The 19,993-nt window shown below is 38.0% G+C and overlaps 1 long non-coding RNA gene across 4 annotated transcripts in view; it reads left to right on the top strand.

The window, feature by feature from the left end:
• LOC103230578 (uncharacterized) overlaps nt 1–19,993 on the top strand; it is a 42,771-nt gene that overhangs the window by 6,695 nt on the left and 16,083 nt on the right. For 2 of the 4 annotated variants that reach the window (XR_012091287.1, XR_012091288.1), the window contains exons 2-5: nt 4,299–4,361; nt 8,906–9,089; nt 15,989–16,093; nt 17,837–17,955. This is a non-coding gene — a long non-coding RNA (uncharacterized lncRNA). The remainder of the gene's footprint in view (nt 1–4,298; nt 4,362–8,905; nt 9,090–15,988; nt 16,094–17,836; nt 17,956–19,993) is intronic. The other 2 variants (XR_012091289.1, XR_012091290.1) reach the window with 2 other exon arrangements.

The raw sequence follows: 19,993 nt of genomic DNA on the forward strand, positions 1-19,993 counted from the left end.
TAGAAATGTAACTGGACAAAAAGGGTATGACAATGATAATAGATATTGTCTAATGGTATGATCATGTCTAATGATAATAGGCTGAGAGGGAAAACCCCAACAAGGACTGTCTGTTCAGATTCTTCTTGGCCTCTCTGTGTAGCATTTCTTCCTTCTGGGTATAGGGCATGACCTCTTTTAGAATGATAGTCTTATAATCTACAATCAGACATGGTAGACCTACAATCTACTATCAGACTTGGTAGGTCAGATAACTTCTTTATGGCCAGCTGCTACACAAAAAAGCAGGAGAAGATTAGAGTAGTATTTCTGGGTTTTATGACTAGCTTTGGGGAAGAGGAGCTCTAGTTTTCGTGACCTGCCTCAGGGAAGGAGAGGCAAGAGACAGGAGAGCACAGAGAGACTTTGCTTCTGAGTCCTTCCAATCTCCTTTGGTTCAAAGTGCTCAGCATGCCAAGGCTTCATACTTTAGGGTATCATTTCCTGAGCCCCAGTACTTTCAAATGTGTTTTGGTTTGAACAATAAATACTGTGGTCAACCTCAACACAACAGACATGAGAAAACTGAACCTTAATTTAGCAATGAGAAATGGCAAAATTGATTCAATGTGTCATACAGAATCCCCAAAAAGCTCATTCAGGAAATAGCAGCACCAAGTCCAGCTGGCAATGAGATTAAAGGTATATGTGTTTGGGGCCCGGCACAGTGGCTCACACATGTAATCCCAGCACTTTGGGAGGTGGAGGCTGGCAGATCACTTGAGGTCAGTTTAAGACCAGCCTGGCCAACATGGCAAAACCCCATCTCTACTAAAAATACAAAAAATAGCCAGGTGTGGTGGCACACACCTGTAGACCCAGCTACTCGGGGGCTGAGGCATGACAATCGCTGGAGCCCAGGAGGCAGAGGTCACAATGAGCTGAGATCACACGACTGCACTCCAGCCTGAGCAACAGAGCAAGACCGTGTCTCAATAATAATATAATAAATAATAAATAAAAGTATGTGTGTTTGGTGCTTGTGGTGGTAGGAGGTGATTGCAAATTAAGAACTATCAGATACCCTCCCCAACTCTACATGGCTAAATGACTGTCCCTACCCCAGCCCCAGCAAAAGACTATAGATTTATTATCAGGCGAGAAAAAGATAAAGTCTGGACTTGGGAATGCCAAGCATAGTTTACAGTAAGCAGTGGTACCACACAAAAAAGTAAGTGCATTTTTGCGACAACTAGAGATTTGAATAAGAACTGGGCATTAAGTGATAAAAATTATTGTTATTTTTTATTAGATATGACAATACTACATGTGGTTATATAGGAAATGTTCTTATTTTTGAGGAGATATATGCTGAAATATTTAAGAGTGAAGTCCATGATGACACTCTAGCTTCAAAGGTTTAGAGAGAAAGAGAACAGCTAAGGCAAACTCTTAACAATTATTGAATATAGATGGAGGATACAGGGGTAGTCGTTGTGCTATTCTTTCAACTCTTCTGTATGTTTGAAGTTTTTATAATAGCAATTTTGCGGGAAGAAATGAATGAGGACACAGTTGAAGCTGAGACCTCAGGTGTCTTTCTGCGTCAGCAGCCAGTGTCTCTCTCTCTCTAGGGAGAGGATTGGAAGAATCTTCTCCGAGAAATCTGATCATTCCAAGAGGACATAAATAAAAGATGACTGATATCTGACTTTTCCCAACCAGTTCACCCTACAGGGAAGATCATAGTCAAGCCCTAACCATGCACTCAGAGTATCTAGTCAGCATTTTAGTGCTCCACTCTTAAAAAGGAGCACGTAACTAATGATTACCAGGCATGAGAAAATGCTCTTACATGACAGATGGAGATGAATATTCATAAACAGGAAAACAAAACAAAACAAAAAACTATGGAGAATAATAAAAACTATCCATTGAGAGAGAAACTTCAAAAAAAAAAAATTCTAACATTGCCAGATACTGCCACCCTACAATAGGAGTATGGTACTATAAGAAACAGAACTGTCAAGAACAGCAACAATCATCGAAAAAGGTCTTGTAAAGCAAAGTTGTGAAAGAAGAAAGAAAAAATTCAATACAAGAATTAGAAAATAAAGTCAAAGAAATTATCAGAAAGTGGCCAAAAAGACAAAAGACTAATCCAGGAGGTCTAGTATACCTATACTAGAAAGAAAAGAGAGAAAACAGAGGTGAGAAAATAAATATTTTTGAAGACGTTTTCCTAGATTTGAAAAATCTAAGTTACCAAACTGAGACTTAGACATCCTAGTCTAAATGCCTAGCACAGTGGGACTGTGCCTCAGTCGACATTAACGCACATCATTGTGATATTTTGGAAACACTGGAGACAAAGAGATCATAGTAGTTTTAGAATTAGGAGAAAAAGATAGATCACACACACAAAGAACCAGGAATCAGAACCATTTCAGACCTGTCATTTACACAGGAAGTTGAAAGATAGTGGAGTAATAATGTCTTTCAAACACTGGAGGAAGATTATTTCCAACCAAGAATTCTATGCTCAACTAAACTATCAATTGTCAGGGGCAATAAAGACATTATGAGACAAGCAGGACCTCAAGAAATTTACCTACTGTGGGCCATTTCTCATGAAAGGAGATCTTGCTCTACCAAAACAAGGGAAGAATCCAAAAAAGAGGAAGACATGTGTTACAGGAAAAGGCAATCCAATACAGAGAAAAGAGGTGATGAGAATCCCTAGGGTGATAGTGAAGGAAGAACCCAGCATAATAACTGAATGTCAGGCATAGGAGGCAGCAGTGGGAGACACTGGGAGAGACCTCTTCAGGAAAATCATATCAATAGAATACCTACTGCATCTGAGCATCTTGAGGGCTAATGTACAGAATTGTGGAAAGTTACTAGAATTCATGAGAAATACTGTCTCAGTCTGTTTGGGTTGCTATAATAAAATAGCATAAACTGGGTAGATTATAAACAACAGATATTTATTTCTTACAGTTCTGGAGGCTGGGAGGTCTAAGATCAAGGCACCAGTCTAATATCTCACCAGTGTGTGACAGCCCACTTTCTCATGCATAGACAGCACTTTCTTGCTGTGTTGTTATAGGCTAGAAGGGGTGAAAAGTCTCTCTTTGGCTTGGGTCTTTTTTATAAGGATACTAACCCCACTTATGAGGGATTTGAGCTCATGATGTAATCACCTCCCAAAGACTCCACCCCCAAATACTACCACCTTGAAGGGTAAGATTTTGACATACAAATTTGGGGGAAGACAAACATTCAGATCTTAGCAGCAAACACTTAGAAAACTAAGAAAAAACAAAAACAATTTAGAAAACAGAGCTATGCAGGAAAAGTTCATCTGTGAATGGTGTTTACATAATCGTCATATTAATATACACTGAAAATTAATCAAAATAATTATGTAAAATCATAATCAGGAAGATGAGGAGATAGGAAAGATTATAAGTCTCTGGTTGGGGTTATTGGTCAGCGAAAAGGAAAAAAAGCAAAATCTCAACTTCCATAGCAGAATGTCAATAATGCCTAAAATTAAAAACTGCAACAACAGAATAACAACACGTTATTTAGGACATGGAGGTAAATATCAAAATAGTTGGCTGGTAAGAGGTGAAAGCAGTTGCTTTTTAAACAGGGATAAATAGAAGGAGGTGATAGGGAACTGTTATTTTTCATAACAAATCTTTTTAGAATTATATGATTCTTGTGTATGCATATAACTGAATTTTTTTTAATTTAAGATGCAATTATTATCATGATGTTTGTGATTTGTGGTCAAATGAGTCTGTATTTTTTACACTTTTTTCTATTGCATTCATCTATACCTCTATTACTGAATATATGGAGCAAACAAAATTATTTATTATAATGTATAGATTTTGCAATTCTTCCGTTCAGTCGCTAGACTTCAAAATCTAAAGAGAATGCAAGAAAATAATATTTGGCTTTTTGAAAAAGAAATAGAGACGTGAAGCAAAGGATGAATATTTTCCTATGGATTATTTTTCTGTTTTAGATATAAAAGTATACTAGAATGCTCCTTGTAGTACCTGCTTTCAGAACTATTTAATCTACAAAATAAATTCTTTTCCTTGCCTTACATTTTCTTCTTTTCTCTGTTATTTATGTGTATATTTTATAACGATCTATTGATTCTATAAAGTTAAGCATTTAGCTGGATAATAAAGGAAAACTTACTTTACCACAGTTATTCAGACATTATCCTGGTTTGAGGCCTGAATTGTAAAGATCATTATATGGATCAAATAATTTCTTCTCTTCATTTTGCACAGGGAGGTGATGTGATATTAGAATGTGTCAGTCTGTAAATTGATCTGCATGAAATGATATTCAAGGTAAATGGATATTGAGGAGTCTTTGCAGTTTCTTTCAGTTACACAACTTTCATTTAGTTACACTTAAATGAGTCAAACAATTTAATTGAACCTTGGGAAAATCTGTTCCATAAGACAGCATTAAACATTAATCATTCCACATCACCAAATAATTAATGAAGAGTAACAGTGATGCTTCTGGGGAAGGTTAGTAACTGTTGAGAATAAAGCATTTTTATTTAAAGTTTTTGAAGGGCAGCTCAAAAGCCACTTTCTCCAAAGGGTCTTTCCCTCTTGCAGAGGCCGACATTGCAATCCCTCCCCTTCGTGAACTTCCATAGTATGGATTATCACATTGTAACTTACACTCTAGTTAGTATATCCTTCCCTGGGAGAATGGAAACATCTCCACATCACCCACAGACTTTGCATTATCCCTGGCACAAAGGAGGCAATTAACGAAGCCTAACTATGAGAATGATAGTGATGATGATGATGACTTTGATTCAAGAAGTGAGAAATTTAAATTTCTGGAGCACCTTCTAAACACAGAATTTGAGCCTTTATGTGTATTCTTTAAAACCAAAACTAGAAAAAAAAAAAAACCCTACAAGTAAATAATACAATCCTCATTATATTACGTATGAGCTAGAACATTAAAATCTGAGTTTTCAGAAACATTTGGCCTTTATTAGGACTATCAGTAGTTCTAGTCCCATCCTCCAAAACTGAAAAGAAAATCTATATTCCAAGATGTTTAAAAGAAAAAGAAAATGCTTATTATTAAATAATAGAAATGAGCTTTAAAAAAAGATTTTTGATAACTCTAAGTAGAATTTAGAATCCTGGATTAAGTTTAAAATAATTTTGGTTAATTTTAAGCATTGTATGTATTTTGTTTTTTAGAGACAGGGTCTCGCTCTGTTGCGCAAGTTGGAGTTCAGTGGCATGATCACGGCTCACTGCAGCCTCCATCTCCTCGGCTCGATTGATCCTCCCACCTTAGCCTCCCAAGTAGCTGGGACTACAGGTGCAAACCACCATGCCCAGCTAATTTTTGAAATTTTTTTTTGTAGAGATGAGGCTCTCACTATGTTGCCAAGGCTCCTCTCGAACTCCTGGGCTCAAGTGATCTGCTCACCTCGGCTCCCCAAAGTTTTGGGATTACAGGCATAAGCCACCTGCCTGGCCAAATGTTTTCACTTTTATTTTTTCCAGAGCTTACTTATCAGCTTAAAATTGTAATATGATGCATATATTTGCATAATTGCAATGAACTCTATCTGCTTTTCAATCAGAGACTTACATTTGCTGGAAATATCTTGATAAATGGACAGAATATTTTGAATTATTTTTATATTGTATTCATCTGCAATGTTGCCAATGTAGGTACAATTTGTATAATGTACATAAGGCATCTAGGAGGTGTTTTTTTTTTCTTTTTTTTTTTTACTCATGCAAATAGTTCTTTGTGTTTTCATTCTTGTTTGGTCAGTTGTAATTTCTCCTAAATAGCAATTTCCCCAATTTTCCTTAAGATAGAATCTCCTGTAAAAGTATAGTTTCTTCAGCTTACCCTAGAACCTCAGAACCAGCATCTCCAGAAGTATCCTGAAATCTGTACTTAGTAGGTAGCTTTTACTGTCAGATAAGTTTGGAAACTGCTCTAGAACATTCTTTTCCAGGTTCCTAGAGCCATTATTTTTACAAAAGGAAATAAAACATTTCCAATGTACTGTACTCAAAATATGATTGAAGAAAAAGTAGGTAAACATTATTTCTATTCTAATTTCATTCAATATTCTAGTTGTATCACCACTCATTAACTGGCAGCTCGCATTTCCATTTTAGGGTGAAACAGTAAGACGTGTTGTATATATTATTCTGGGAATGATAACATCTGATATTTCAAACAATAATGATATCTATGTAATTAGTCTGCTGTGACTCCCTCGCCCATCAAGTAAACTCTCTGAAGCCAGTTTCTCATTTTTTTTACCTGTTTCTCACAGACCCAAAAGAGGTCTATAATACATTTAGAATACGTGTTTATTGAGTTGAAACAAATTAAATTGTGAAGTATTGATGAGGCAGAAAGTAAATGATAATTATGTCGGCACAACTATTTCATTATGTTATTGCTTAGAGATCATTCTGTCTTCCATCTATCAAGATCCAACTGCTATCACTCAAGATTCCACATGGCAAAGGAAGAGTATACAGAAGCTCTTTCCACCAATCCCCTCTCCCTTAATGAACTCACATTTCTCCTTTCTTTGCTCTTTTTCCAAGCTCACTCTGTTGACTCTGTTTTATCCATTCGTGCCCAAGTAATGGCTTTATATCTGTATTCACAATATATAACCTAGAGTGAAAACCTCATTGAGGCAGAGATTCTCTCAGCAGAGCTTTCTGGTCTTGGTCAGAACATTAATAAAATAAATAAGCCAGCCCCAGGCTATAAGCTAAACCACTTCAATAATGAAGGTGGAATCTTTCTTTCTCTAGTGGGAAAGTAACTTGAAACAAATACATGGTATTCTGAAGCAGAGGATCTGTCTCTGCCATCTAAAGTAGCTCTGGGCCTAAAACGCTGTGGTTCCTCAGGCCCTACAGCATCAAACACCTGTGTAGCAGATACTAAATATTTGTTGAAGAAAAGGAAAATTGGAAAGGAAAGAAAAAAAGGGAAGGAAGGTTTTATCATTTTATTAAAAGTATTATCTGTAATTTTTAATATAATGTTATACTTTCAATGTTAATTTCAAAGTTCTTTAATCTGAAAACCACAAGTTATCAGTAATCATAAATTTGACATGTGTGGACATGAATATATATAAATATGAATATGTAACATGAATACCTTTAGGATTTCATCTGGAAAAAGTATTGTAAGGTCTACAATTTTTCTATTATCTAATCACAAACATGTCTTTGTTATAGAAGCAAAATTGGGTCCTCAAATGGCTTTTTCACATTCCTGTTGCTTACAGAGTATATAATTACTACAGTCTAGGGATATATATATAAAGTATTAGAAAACGAAGGTAAAAAAAGAAATAAAGAACTTGGGGTTTGTTTGTTGTGTTGAAGTCTTCAGTGTATGTGCAGACTGCAGGATGACACGGGAACTGTCTGGAACTGTTCTAATATGAAGAAGATAGGACTTTCAGGAAAAGCCTGGAAAGTTGAAGGGAGAACAGTATAAGCTATTCAGTTTTTTGTTTTGGTCAAGAGGATATGGCTGGAGCCCAAAGTAGCTGCACTTATTAAGTTAAATGCAATTTCCTGAACATGTTGGTATTTTGAGTGTAGAACCTGTATGTGCCTGTTTCTGTGTGTAGTGAGTGGTCTCTCCAAATTAAAAAGATAGTTTAAAAATACAAAATTAGAGTTGGAGAGGTCTTGGTGCATTTCTGGCATTTATAAGACTAACAACTGTAGGATGAAAGCCGAAGTGGAGTGAGGGATGTCTAGCATGTGAGAAGACTAGTGAAAACGGGTTTCTGTAAGATACATGATCAATACTGGAAGGTGACATTTTATTTTCATCACTTTTCTCTATCTATTCTCTCTGTATTCATCACTTCTCCAGACTCTCTCAGCCATGTATCTGTTTGCCTTCAGTTTCTTCACCAAGACACACACACGCGCATGTGTGCAAACACATCACACACTTTTTCAAAGTCTGGTGAGTTTTGTCGAGAGCATCACATTTGGTTTCAGAGCCAGTTTGTTTGCATTATGGAGATTAACTCTCACCTGACACAGGATAAGCGTAACAGGTGTTCAGAGGAGAAAGTGAGGGATGGAGTAAGCTGAGCTGCTCAAGGAAGCTAAAGGGAGAGATGCACCTAGGACTGGGCCTCAAAACATAGATCCATTTTCACTGGCAGAGGAGGCATGTGTGTATGCCTATTAAGTTTAAGGGATGGGGTGGCACTTTCCAGGCAGTGGGAAGGGAATACAAACCAAGACATGTAAACAATGTCCCATTTACTAAAGGAAAAGAAGGATGTTCAATTTACCTTGAGACAAGGCTATGTGTGTGTGTGTGTGTGTGTGTGTGTGTATGTGTATATATATACACACACATATATACATATGTACATACATACACATATATACACACATATATACACACATATATGTATATAGGCCCCATATATACACATATATAGGCCCCATATATACACATACATGTGTGCATATACACACATACACATACATGTGTGTATATACACAAATACACATACATGTGTATATATACATATAGACATGTGTATCTATAGGCCCCATATATGTGTATATATACACACATATTATATATATACATATATATATCAGGGAGTTATAGGAGGCAAAAGTGAAAACAAAGTGAAAAGGTAGTTTGGGAAAGATTACAGAAGACCTTAAATGCCCTGTTAAGATCACCCACCACCACCATCCCTTCTGACACACACACACACACACACACAGACATATACACGCACACATATGCATGTGTGCTGCTCTTTTACTTGTCCAAAGATGGAATTGTCCAAGTTGTTTGTATTTCCTTCCAGCAAGAAGCCACTACATATTCTCTACTTTAATCTTGGAAAAAAAAAATCACTGACTGAATCTCTCACCTCCTGAAGCCCAACGGATGACTACTGTGCTGGAGAACTAATTTGCCTACTGAATGAGAAAAATTGGTCACCAGAGAACCAGAAAACTCAAAAGAACCTTCTGAGGTCATCAGAACATGTAGGTATTATTTCTTTAATATTCTCACAACATTAAAAACCTGTCCAGATAAATTTATATAGGGAGAGAGGGAAGGAGGAAGAATATGACCAATGAATAGGGAGAGACAAAAAAAGGAGTAATGGAGGGAGCTGGGGCAAGGAGAAGAGGGAGTGAATAAAGAACATGGCAAGCCCTCTAGCTTTGTATTTATCATGGAGACCCTCATGAAGCCATTACTCTGTTTCCCTGCATATTCTGAGAAAAACAATCTTCGAAAGATTGGTCTATAGTAGAAGGAAGCCTAATGAACAGTGGAAGAGATACTACTATGCCTTTTTTGTTTTTCATTGCTTTTGCAGGCAGCAGTAGATATATAGTTTTTGATGTGACATTTTATTTTATTTAGACGGAATCTTGCTCTGTCACCCAGGCTGGAGTGAGCATGATCTCGGCTCACTGCAACCTCTGCCTTCCAGGTTCAAGCTATTATCCTGCCTCAGCCTCCTGAGTAGCTGGGATTACAGGCATATGCCACCACACCTAGCTAATTTTTATATTTTTAGTAGAGATGGGATTTCACTATGTTGGTCAGGCTGGTCTCCAACTCCTGATTTCGTGATCCACCCGCCTCAGCTTCTCAAAGTGCTGGGATTACAGGCGTCAGCCACCGCATCCGACATTTTTTCTTTTTTCTTAAAAAAGAGGGATTTATTTAAAAATGTAAAAAGCTAAAAGCTGAATTATGATAGGAGCAATGGAGCGATAAACATAACATATTATAGGAAATAGGGCCTAGTCTCATGCCTTCCTGTTGCAGTTGCTTAAGACACTGCAAATATGTAATCAGGAAGCAGTCCCTGGGTTCTTCCTTTTGCACCAGAAATGACTGGTGAGAGCCGGGGACAGAGACCAATAGTTCCTCCTTAGCATGTTTGCATTATTATTAGCATATTTGTTTGAACATCCAAGCACTATCAGGGGTTGCATAAAAGGACAAACACTGTGCAATTGTACTGCCAAGGGCCACAGTCTGACAAAATAAACCATAAGATCAGCCACTGCAACTCTCACAAACTGTCATTTATAAGAAGAGACCATGCGAGTCAAAGTGATGCACTCTAACAACAGTGATGTTCCCAGGAAGAGAATACACAAAAAATGAAATTAACTTTATTATTAGGGAGATGTGTTTAAGGATAGTTGATTTTTCCTGTTTAATACTTCACTTGATACTTCTATTTTAAAGTTAAAAATACCAACATGTGTCCATCCAAGGTTTCCCTAAAATAATTTTGTATTTGCCAAAGGACATTTCATGTGGATTTGGCAAATAGTATATTGATTAGGACAGGCTGTGTAGAAAGAACACTTATCTTTAGGACCCATATGGCTACATGATGCTCTGATATTGTCAGTGTATGTTGGAGCTTCTTCAAAGACACAGCTGTCTTCAAACTCATGCTAGCTAGGGCTTTTGATGAGTAAATAAAATTCTGGGGGAAGGGAGATAGCCCACACTTATACACTCTGCAATTCAAACCTGCTGTGTTTCAGCCTTCACACCTTTCTGCAACACAGAAAACTTGCTTACACTACAAAAATCACATACACACACATGCATTGACATGGGAAAGAACAGACGGTTTTATGTCATGCCTAATGACTACTGAAATTATGGGTGACTTTATTATCTATTGTTTCTATGCAGACTACTTAATGTTTGTTCATAAAACTAAAATTAACAAAGAAAGAGTATTTTTCTCCCACTGCTCTTTAGTATCTGAATGTCACTGCTGCTCATTTGACTCTGATAAAATGAAGACAGTGCAGTCAGTGGAAGAGACACAAAGTATGGTATCAGAAAAAACCTGAATTAGAATGCCAGAACTCCAGAATCCCATTCACCACTTATGTGACCTTAGGTTAGACTCTTAATTTCTCCAAGACTCTGTAAAATTGTAATCACCCAATGTGTTCACCTTGCCTGCTGCCTAGACAGAGCTAATTTTTCATGACGGGAATTGCAATAGAGAAAGAGTAATTCACACAGAGCCAAATGTGCAGGAGACCAGAGTTTTACTATTACTCAGATCAGTCTCCCTGAGCATTCAGGGATCTGAGTTGTTAAGGACAGCTTGGTAGGTGAGGGGAAGCCAGTGGGATCCCCAATCAGATGAGACAGTTTATCCATCTGGGTGGTGCACTTGATGGAGCCAGTTTATCCATCAAGTGCAGGGTCGGCAAAATATCTCCAGCACTGGTTTCAGGCTTTACAATAGTGATTTTTATCCCCAGGAGAAATTTGGGAAGGGTCAGAATTTTGTAATCTCCCGCTGCATGACTCCTAAACCATAATTTCTAATCTTTTGACTAACTTGTTATCCCTGCAAAGGCACTCTGGTCCCCAGGCAAGAAGGGGGTTTGTTTTGAGAAAGGGCTGTTATCATCTTTGTCTCAAACTATAAAATAAGTTTCTCCCAAAATTAGTTCAGCGTACACCCAGGAATGAACAAGGACAGCTTGGAGGTTAGAAGCAAGATGAAATTGATAAGTTCAGATCTCTTTCACTGTCTCGGTTATAATTTTGCAATGGCAGTTTCAGACTGAGAATAATGAGACTCCTCTGGAGTTGAAGTGAGAATCGAATGAGGTAACAGCAGTATCTAGCAAAGTGCCCAGTACCAAGTAGTCATTTAGTAAATATTGAATCTGGATGTTCACTAAATGTTCAGAATCAGTTGAACGTGAATCTGAATCAATGGAGTAGAAGAGAACACAAAATGCTTGAAAAACATCCATTAGGACTATTTTTAGTCCTTAAAGCAATTCAGGTGGTTGAAGAATATGTTTGGTGTGTTGTGTTCTATTAATCTGGAGATCAATAGTAAAGTTCCCTTGTATGACTTTTTCTCAGTAATGAATCTAATCTTTTCTGTATCCCTGGCTAAGATCTGCACACAATAAATTAGACATAAATATAATTATTTAAGTCTGTATTTCCTTCCTTCCTTGTACACGTATTTCCAAAATTCTACTTATAATGATAGTGTCCTTACATTCTGCTTTACTTCTAACTATTCACTAATTACTTTTGCAAACTCCTTTCATTAACGAGGAGAAAAATATCCTTAAGCTGTGTGAACTATGACAATACCTTTAGAATATTTAAAGTTGAGGGATATAACTTAAACATATGATGTCTATGTTTTAGAATGTCTAAATGTCTATATTCTTCCTCAGGGCTGGAAAGGAAGCAAGTCCTCCCTTAAATCAGCCATGAAAGATGAAATGATAGCACAAAAGCTTGTGTCAGCAGACCAGGTGGAGCTGAAGTTTCCTATTCCTCAGCTCACTCATTGTGACTCTGTAGGCGGGGTTCTCACTGAGATCACCATGGCTAATCCAGATGAAGACAGGCCTGTAGCAAGAAGAGTCTTGCTGGCCAAGATAAATTTATTATGAGTATTTTCCTAGTACTTTATGGGAAGTAGAGGGAAGCTGACTCTTGAGGATATATCCAGAAATAACCGGAAGTACTCCTGAGGATGTACCTAGAAATACCCAGACATACTCTTAAGACTGTACCCAGAAATGTGAACACCTAATCACATACTGCTATTTGTTTATGAAAAATAAAACTGGAGAACTAATTAAAACCAAAGCTAACTCCAGTTTTTAACACGATAGTTAGAATAACTTAACATGGACATTGGTAAAAGGATCTATATCTACTATCGCTTCTAACTCACAAAGATCGGAGTCAATTTTCTAATGCCTTTGTGTTTCACTTTTCGCATCTGTGAAAGAAGTGACTACACTTAGGTAGTAGATTTTTATTATTTGTTTCTGACCATCACCAGTTTTCCTGAGACTGGACATTCCCTGTGCTTTCTGGGGTTTGACTTTGTGAGACAACGCAATCCTTTTTTGCCTAAGCTAGTTCAATTTGAGCTTCTGACCTTTGGAATCAAACGAGTTCCAATTTACATGCCCTAACTATTCAGAGATGACAGAAGCATATAATTTCTCAGATGAAAGGAGCAACATAATATTTAACATAATAGAGTAGTGACAGATAAATTGTTTTTTATTATTTAATCAGTTTCTAGAAAATAATTAGAAATGACAAGCAATGCTTTTGTTGACTTTACTTGACAGGATGCATAACTCATAAAAGGAATAACTGGATATTTGTTAACAACTGACTTCCTCTGTGAAATCTAAGTTATAAAGCTATTTCAAACAACATTATTTCCTACTCATCAAGCCCAGTGATTATTTTCTTCCTTTTCTTATGTCTCAAGTTAACTTACCCAACTGTGTTTGTAATCAGAGCCCTTTTTGGTTCCGTGGGAAATTTTGTCCCATAATTTCCAAGTTCCCATCAATTAGAACTTGTCTTTTTGTATCTTCAACCTCCATGTCTACTGCTCTCCTCCCATCTGGTCACATGTATTATTTTATCTTTCCTGTCTTAATCTAAAAATGTCACCCTAACTTCATTTCTCTTGTAAGATAAAGATAAAACTATTTTTTCCTCTGACTTAAATAAATCTCTAAAAAGAAAGAGAGGCACAATAACCTAGTAGTCAAAACTGTTGCACAAACCTGAATTTGAATTTCAACTTCATCAGTTCCAGATTATCAGGAATGTAATGTTGTAAATCAACTTGTGTAGGTTACTATTCAGTCTGTGTTGTGATTTGCTCATCTTTAAGATGGGGATAATAATATACCTGCATGCCGAGTGTTCAGTGGAATGCTGGACACACAACTAAACCTCTCCAATAAACATTAGCTGTCATTATCATCATTATGATTATAACCCCATCTCCATTTCTTTACTAGCTGCCTTTTTTCTCTATGTATTGCACTCTGTCTTTTCTCCTCTCATTCTTCTTAGCTCAACATTTCTAATAAACAAACCTAACTCCTCAGTTGTTCAACATTACTCTTCAGCATTTGGCCTAGTAAATTACCATCTCCTTTTTGAATCTCACCCCTTCTTTGACTTTTCTCATTCTCTTCTTAGCCCTCTAAATTCTTCTGTGTTTCTTGACTAGTTCTATTTTCTTCTTTAATGGGAGTTTTATGCAGTTAATTTATTGGCTCTTTTCCTCTGTGGAGAGCAGGGCCATTGAGTAGTTGGATCCAGAACCCAAGTGCTAATGAAGTGTATTGTGTGGGGAGAGGTTTGGACCACGGGGTTCTCACCAAGAAAGTCAGGTCTTGTGTGGTGCCCAAAGATGCAGTGGAGTAAAGGACTGTAAGGGGCGATAGAAGAAGGTCAAGGACAAGTCTTCATCCATTCAGCATTCAGTATTATCACACTTAGTTTTGGGCCAAATTATAATTAGACACTATAAAGGAAGATTTAAATTTGATAAAACATTTATCAGCAATTTGACATGCATCTAAATGTTAGCTTTTTATAATCATTAGACTACTTTTATAGTATAGTATAGTAATTAGTAACATAATTGCTGCAAAATGAATACTGTACATAGCTAATTTCTTGAGTCCACATCATGATCTGCCATCCTTCTTTCATTACAAATTCCCCTGAAGCTGTCCACCTGTTTCTCTTATTTTCCAGAGTTCTTTCTATAATTTTATTTCTTCTTCATGTCTCATTACAACTTTGATTATTGTCTCCTTAAGGATTCTTAAAATCTGAACATGAGAAACTTCACATTTGAGAAAGTGTGAGGATGAGATCCAAGCCATCCCCAAATCAGACGAGGAACTCCATTTTTCTGGGAGATCTGTTGTTTAGCTCTGTAAGAATTGAGGCCTGATGCATCTCATCAGGTGATCAGAGTAATTTTTCAGTATTTGTTCAAATATATCTTCTAATGTTTTGAATTAATCTTGATTAATCTTGATTTGAATTAATCTTGACTCTGATATAATTAACTAATAAAGATCTATAGGTTGAGTGTGGTGGCTCATGCCTGTAATCCCAGCACTTTGCAACGCTGGAGCAGGAGGATCACTTGAGTCCAGGAGTTCAAGATCAGCCTGGGTAACATGGGAAACCCTGTATCTACACAAAATATAAACGCTAGCCAGGCATGGTGGCATGCACCTGTAGTCCCAGGTACCCAGTTGGGTGAGGGGAGGGAAGGGTGGGCTGAGGTGAGAGGATCACCTGAGCCTGGGAGGACGAGGCTGCAGTAAGCTGTGATTGTGCCACTACACTCCAGCCTGGGAACAGAGTGAGACCTTGTCTCAGATTAAAAAAAAAAAAAAAAAAAAAAAAAAAAAACCTATATTTTTCCATTGTCTGTTTTGTGCACTATTCCTCCCTGACCTCCACTAAGGGGTCATCTCCTTTGTGCAATATTCCTTGAAAACAGGTTTGCCTTTTTCTTTCTTTTTTTTTTTTCTTTCTTTCTTTTTTTCCTTTCCTTTTCTTTTTTTTTTTTTGAGACGTTGTCTCTATTGCCCATTCTGGAGTGCAGTGGCGTGACTCCTTAGCTCACTGCAACCTCCGCCTCCTGGGTTCAAGCGATTCTCCTCCCTCAGCTTCCCGAGTAGCTGGGACTACAGGCGCGTGCCACCACGCCCGGCTATTTTTTTTTTTATTTTTTATTTTTAGTAGAGATGGGGTTTCGCCATGTTGGCCAGGCTGCTCTCAAACTCCTGACCGCAGGTGATCTGCCCGCCTTGGCCTCCCAAAGTTCTGGGATTATAGGCATGAGCCACTGCGCCTGGCCCCTGCCTTTTTCATCTTTGAAGTCCAGTATCTTTCATGAGTTAGACACGTAGTCAGAAACAGGGAAATACGCAGCAAAGATTTTGATAAAACCTGCTTCTGTTGTAATAAAGGCTAATGATCCACTGAGACTCAGACTCTGCGGGATGGTTAGCCAATGAAAGCACATAATTTACCTCTAGTTTCTCTTTCCTCACAGCGATTGGCCAGAGCAGTGCAGCCTCCCTCCCATCACTTCCCTCTCTCTGAACGTGATCTCTGTGAACTGGGATTTTGGAAGTGGATTTGCAGGATTGATTACTGGGTATGGAGAAAATGCAGTATCTACATTTTCAGGTCTCATTTGATCCTTTATACTATCAAATGAGGCAGGTAGATTAGATATAACCACATTTCATAAACAAAGAAATCTAGAGTTTAAAAAGGTCAAGAGGGCTCTGTAAGATTATTCTGATAGTGGCTAAAAAATTATTCTGATAGTGGCAGTCAGGTCTTCAGACTTATATCCAATCACTGTTACTCTACACACACAGTGTAACAGGTAACAATACCCTATTGTAATGAGTATTATGGAACAATATTACTCTATGTGGTGTCAGTGTGTAACAGTAATGTTTTCCTTTTACAAATGTAAAGTACATATATATACACATATGTACTTTATAAATACATATATATATAAATATATATGTATTTTACATATATATATGTATTTTACATATATATATATGTAAAATCTAGTTTTAATTCAGGAATAAATCACTAAGACGCTAAGCCCTCCACTCTACTAGTCAGAAGGCAATCTTTCTAGGAAGTAGACCTGCTTACTTACCTGATGTATTCATTTGGCACCTCAGAAATTGCCTTGTCATTTTCCTAAAATTTTAGGTGAGCTTCTTTTATTAAGAGGAATATATTTGTATCCAAGATTTACAGCAGCAATTTGATCCTCTAAGTAGGCAACCTCGGTGGTTGGATGTATTCTGATTCAAAATGAACCAAATGACTTTTAAAGTGAAAATTCCCATGTTAAAACCATAAACTTCTCCAGTAGACGATAACTCCCCTTGAGGGTAAATAAATGTCTTAAGTATCTATATTCTTAGCTCCATAGCACTCTGCCTAGCACATACTACATATTTAATAAATGCTGAGTAAATAAATAGATGGCTTTAGTCATCATCTTCTTCTTCTTCTTCTTTTTTTGAGATGGAGTCTCACTCTGTCACCCAGGCTGGACTACAGTGGTGCGATCTCAGCTCACTGCAACCTCCACCCCTGGGTTCAAGTGATTCTCCTACCTCAGCCTCCCAAGTTGCTGCACGCACCCAGAACTATGCCCAGCTAATTTTTGTATTATTATTATTTTTTAGTAGAGACAGGGTATCACCATGCTGGCCAGGCTGGTCTTGAACTCCTGACCTCAGGTGATCCACCTGCCTCGGCCTCCCAAAATGCTGGGATTACAGACATGTGCCACCACATCTAGCCTGATTTTACTCATCTTCTATAAAGATCTACTCTTTAGAGATCCACCAGTAAACTACCAAGCAGCTTCCAAGCTTGGGGTTTTGCCATTGCCTGTGGTCCTAGAGCACAAATTTATTACGGAAAAGCCAACAGAGATATAATGGCTAACTCAGGGGTCATTACATTAATTAGTACACTAAGAAAGGTGTTCTCTTCAACAAAGACCATGGCCACAAATACACTTAGGCCCAGTTCTGACTAGAAAACATATAACATCTAAATCCACAGATATTCAAGGGAAATAGCCTACCAATAGAGACACCTAGAGATAGAAGACAAGCACTATGGTAATTGGCATGCTCTGACATTATGTATTTTTACCTGAGAAAAATTGGGTAGTTTTAGGTGACATATCAACTTTTATTTTGCAAGGGGGAAACTGGCTCTTTCATGAGTTATGTTAGGACCCATTCGTGCTTAATCTCAATGGAAGTCAGTACTGAAAAGAGGCCTGGGCTTCAGCTAAGATGTGAAATCCAAATTCTACGAAAATCAACAAATGCATTTCTTTTCGTAGGGAGAATTTTCCCCAAGGAACAGGAAGAAACAGTCTCTTATGTCACTGCTCAGAAAGGAGGCTTGAAGAAGATACTAGTTCCTTGGAGTCTGTCCTCTACAGATGAGAACCACTACCTGGTAGGCAAGGAGAATTTTGAGGAGTTGCCAGACTCTAGTTCAGATACTGCCTCTAATCAGCCTGTGGCTAGGGGTGGGTTAACAGCCTCTTCTCAGGTGTATCGTTTCCATCAAAAATAGCCTGTTCTTTCCTCCCACTCCAACAGAGAAACTGCTTCCAACTAGTTCTGAGTCCAGACCTGTTTTCTAAACAGTAACTGCCTAGCTGGGAGGCTTAGCCCGTACTAGAGACCACTTGTTTATTGTGCAAACAAGGTCAAGCTCTTTGTCTAAGGTTCTGCCTCAGCAGAATAGTAAACTTTGTTAAACCCTTTGAGGGAGTTCCGGGGAGTAAAAATAATTTATCTGTGTCCATTTCTTCACTGGATGCTTGACCTGCTTTACAGAGCTCTCTCTTCCAATAACTCAGCCCAGTTAAATTATATCTCATATATTTATAAACAAGTTACAGAACATTCTCTTGCAGCTGCACTTGAATTGTCTTTTTACTTCAGGCTTAACTGATACTCCCAAATGGATATCCAGAGCCAAGAAATATACATTGAGATTATCAGGACCAAGATAAATCTGGCTGATATGGCCATTTATTGCCATTCATCCATTGATTCATCAAACATATTGTTGAGCACCTAGTAAAAGCTTCTGCATTCTAGGCACTAGGTGCTGGATGCTAGAGCTACAGAGATGAAAGATGTGGTCCCTGCCCTCAAGCTGTGCACAGCCAAATGGAAGACTTCATGATGTAGTGGGAAAAATAACAGACTTAAAGTCAGACAGATCTGTGTTCTAATCTTGATCCTGCCTCCTATTAACTATGTTAATGTATGCAAATCCTCTCTAAAGTTTATCTTCCACATCTATATGATGGAAATAATAGTCCTACTTCACAAGTTTGATGTGAGAATTAATGACATAAAGTATAGTACTTGGAACACAGTAAACACTCAGTAGATGACATCTATGTTGTTGTTGTCATCATCCTGGGGACAGCCCCATGAATTAACAATTACAGTATTGCATGTGACATATGAGGATGGGAGAAGGTACTATAAGAACATAGTCTGCAATGGTGAGGAGGAAGAAGACTTACAAGAGGAAGGGAATTGATACCAACCTGAGCCCAGAAGGATGAGTAGCAGAAAGTCAGGCATGAGAAGGGCATTCTCAGAAGGCAGAACAATAGCACATACAAAAGCCTGGGGTGGGGAGGGAGAAACAGGCACTTTCAGGAAATGTCAAGTAGTTCATTTTGTCTGGATCTTGGGATATATGTAGGGAAGTGTTGGGAGGGCTACCAAGGAAGGGAGGGACCATGCTGTCATCTTGGCAATGGCCAAGATGGGCCCTGCACTGCTGCTCTTTCTCCACTACCCTCCTGACCTAAATAACCAGATTGTCCCATGTCTCATAGAGACCATCTCTCTCCGCCTTAGGCTTTACAGGTATGGGCTGTTTATTTCCATTTTATGTTTCTTCCCATGCCAGCCACTATAGGTGTCATAAGGGAGGAGCAGGGCTCTTATATATTCTTCAGGAGTTTCTGCTGAGAAGTTTGACCTACATTCCAACGTCATAGCAGGCTGTAAGCTTATTCAACTTCATAAAGTGCTCTGTCAGGTAGGAGAGGGCTTTATGTCTAATAAGAACGTGAAGAGAAAAATAAGTAACAACTGGTGTTCAACTACTGCAGAAACAATTCCTATGGCCAGAGTCTGTTTTTCTCACTGATGGCTTTGACCTAGACATAGCTTGGAAGGAGAAGCTGTAAACTTGCTGCTGTGTCCTATAGGCAGGTTCAGTCAAATCAAGGTGACAAGCACTAATTGAGCATGTACCTTGTGTCTAAGACTCTGCCAGGCACTGCAGAGAAAGACTAAAACAGTGGACTGAGTCTCAAAGAGTTTACTTATTGAGTTCTGAGTTCATGGTTACATAGCCAGTAGGCCCAGCAGAATTGGAAACTGAGGTCTGCAGGACTCAAGTTCACACTCTTTCTGTTATGTTATGTTGCCCTTTTGGTATTAGGCACAGATAATTT

Source organism: Chlorocebus sabaeus, chromosome 25 (genome assembly GCF_047675955.1).
Source record: "Chlorocebus sabaeus isolate Y175 chromosome 25, mChlSab1.0.hap1, whole genome shotgun sequence".
Taxonomy (NCBI): Eukaryota; Metazoa; Chordata; class Mammalia; order Primates; family Cercopithecidae; genus Chlorocebus; species Chlorocebus sabaeus.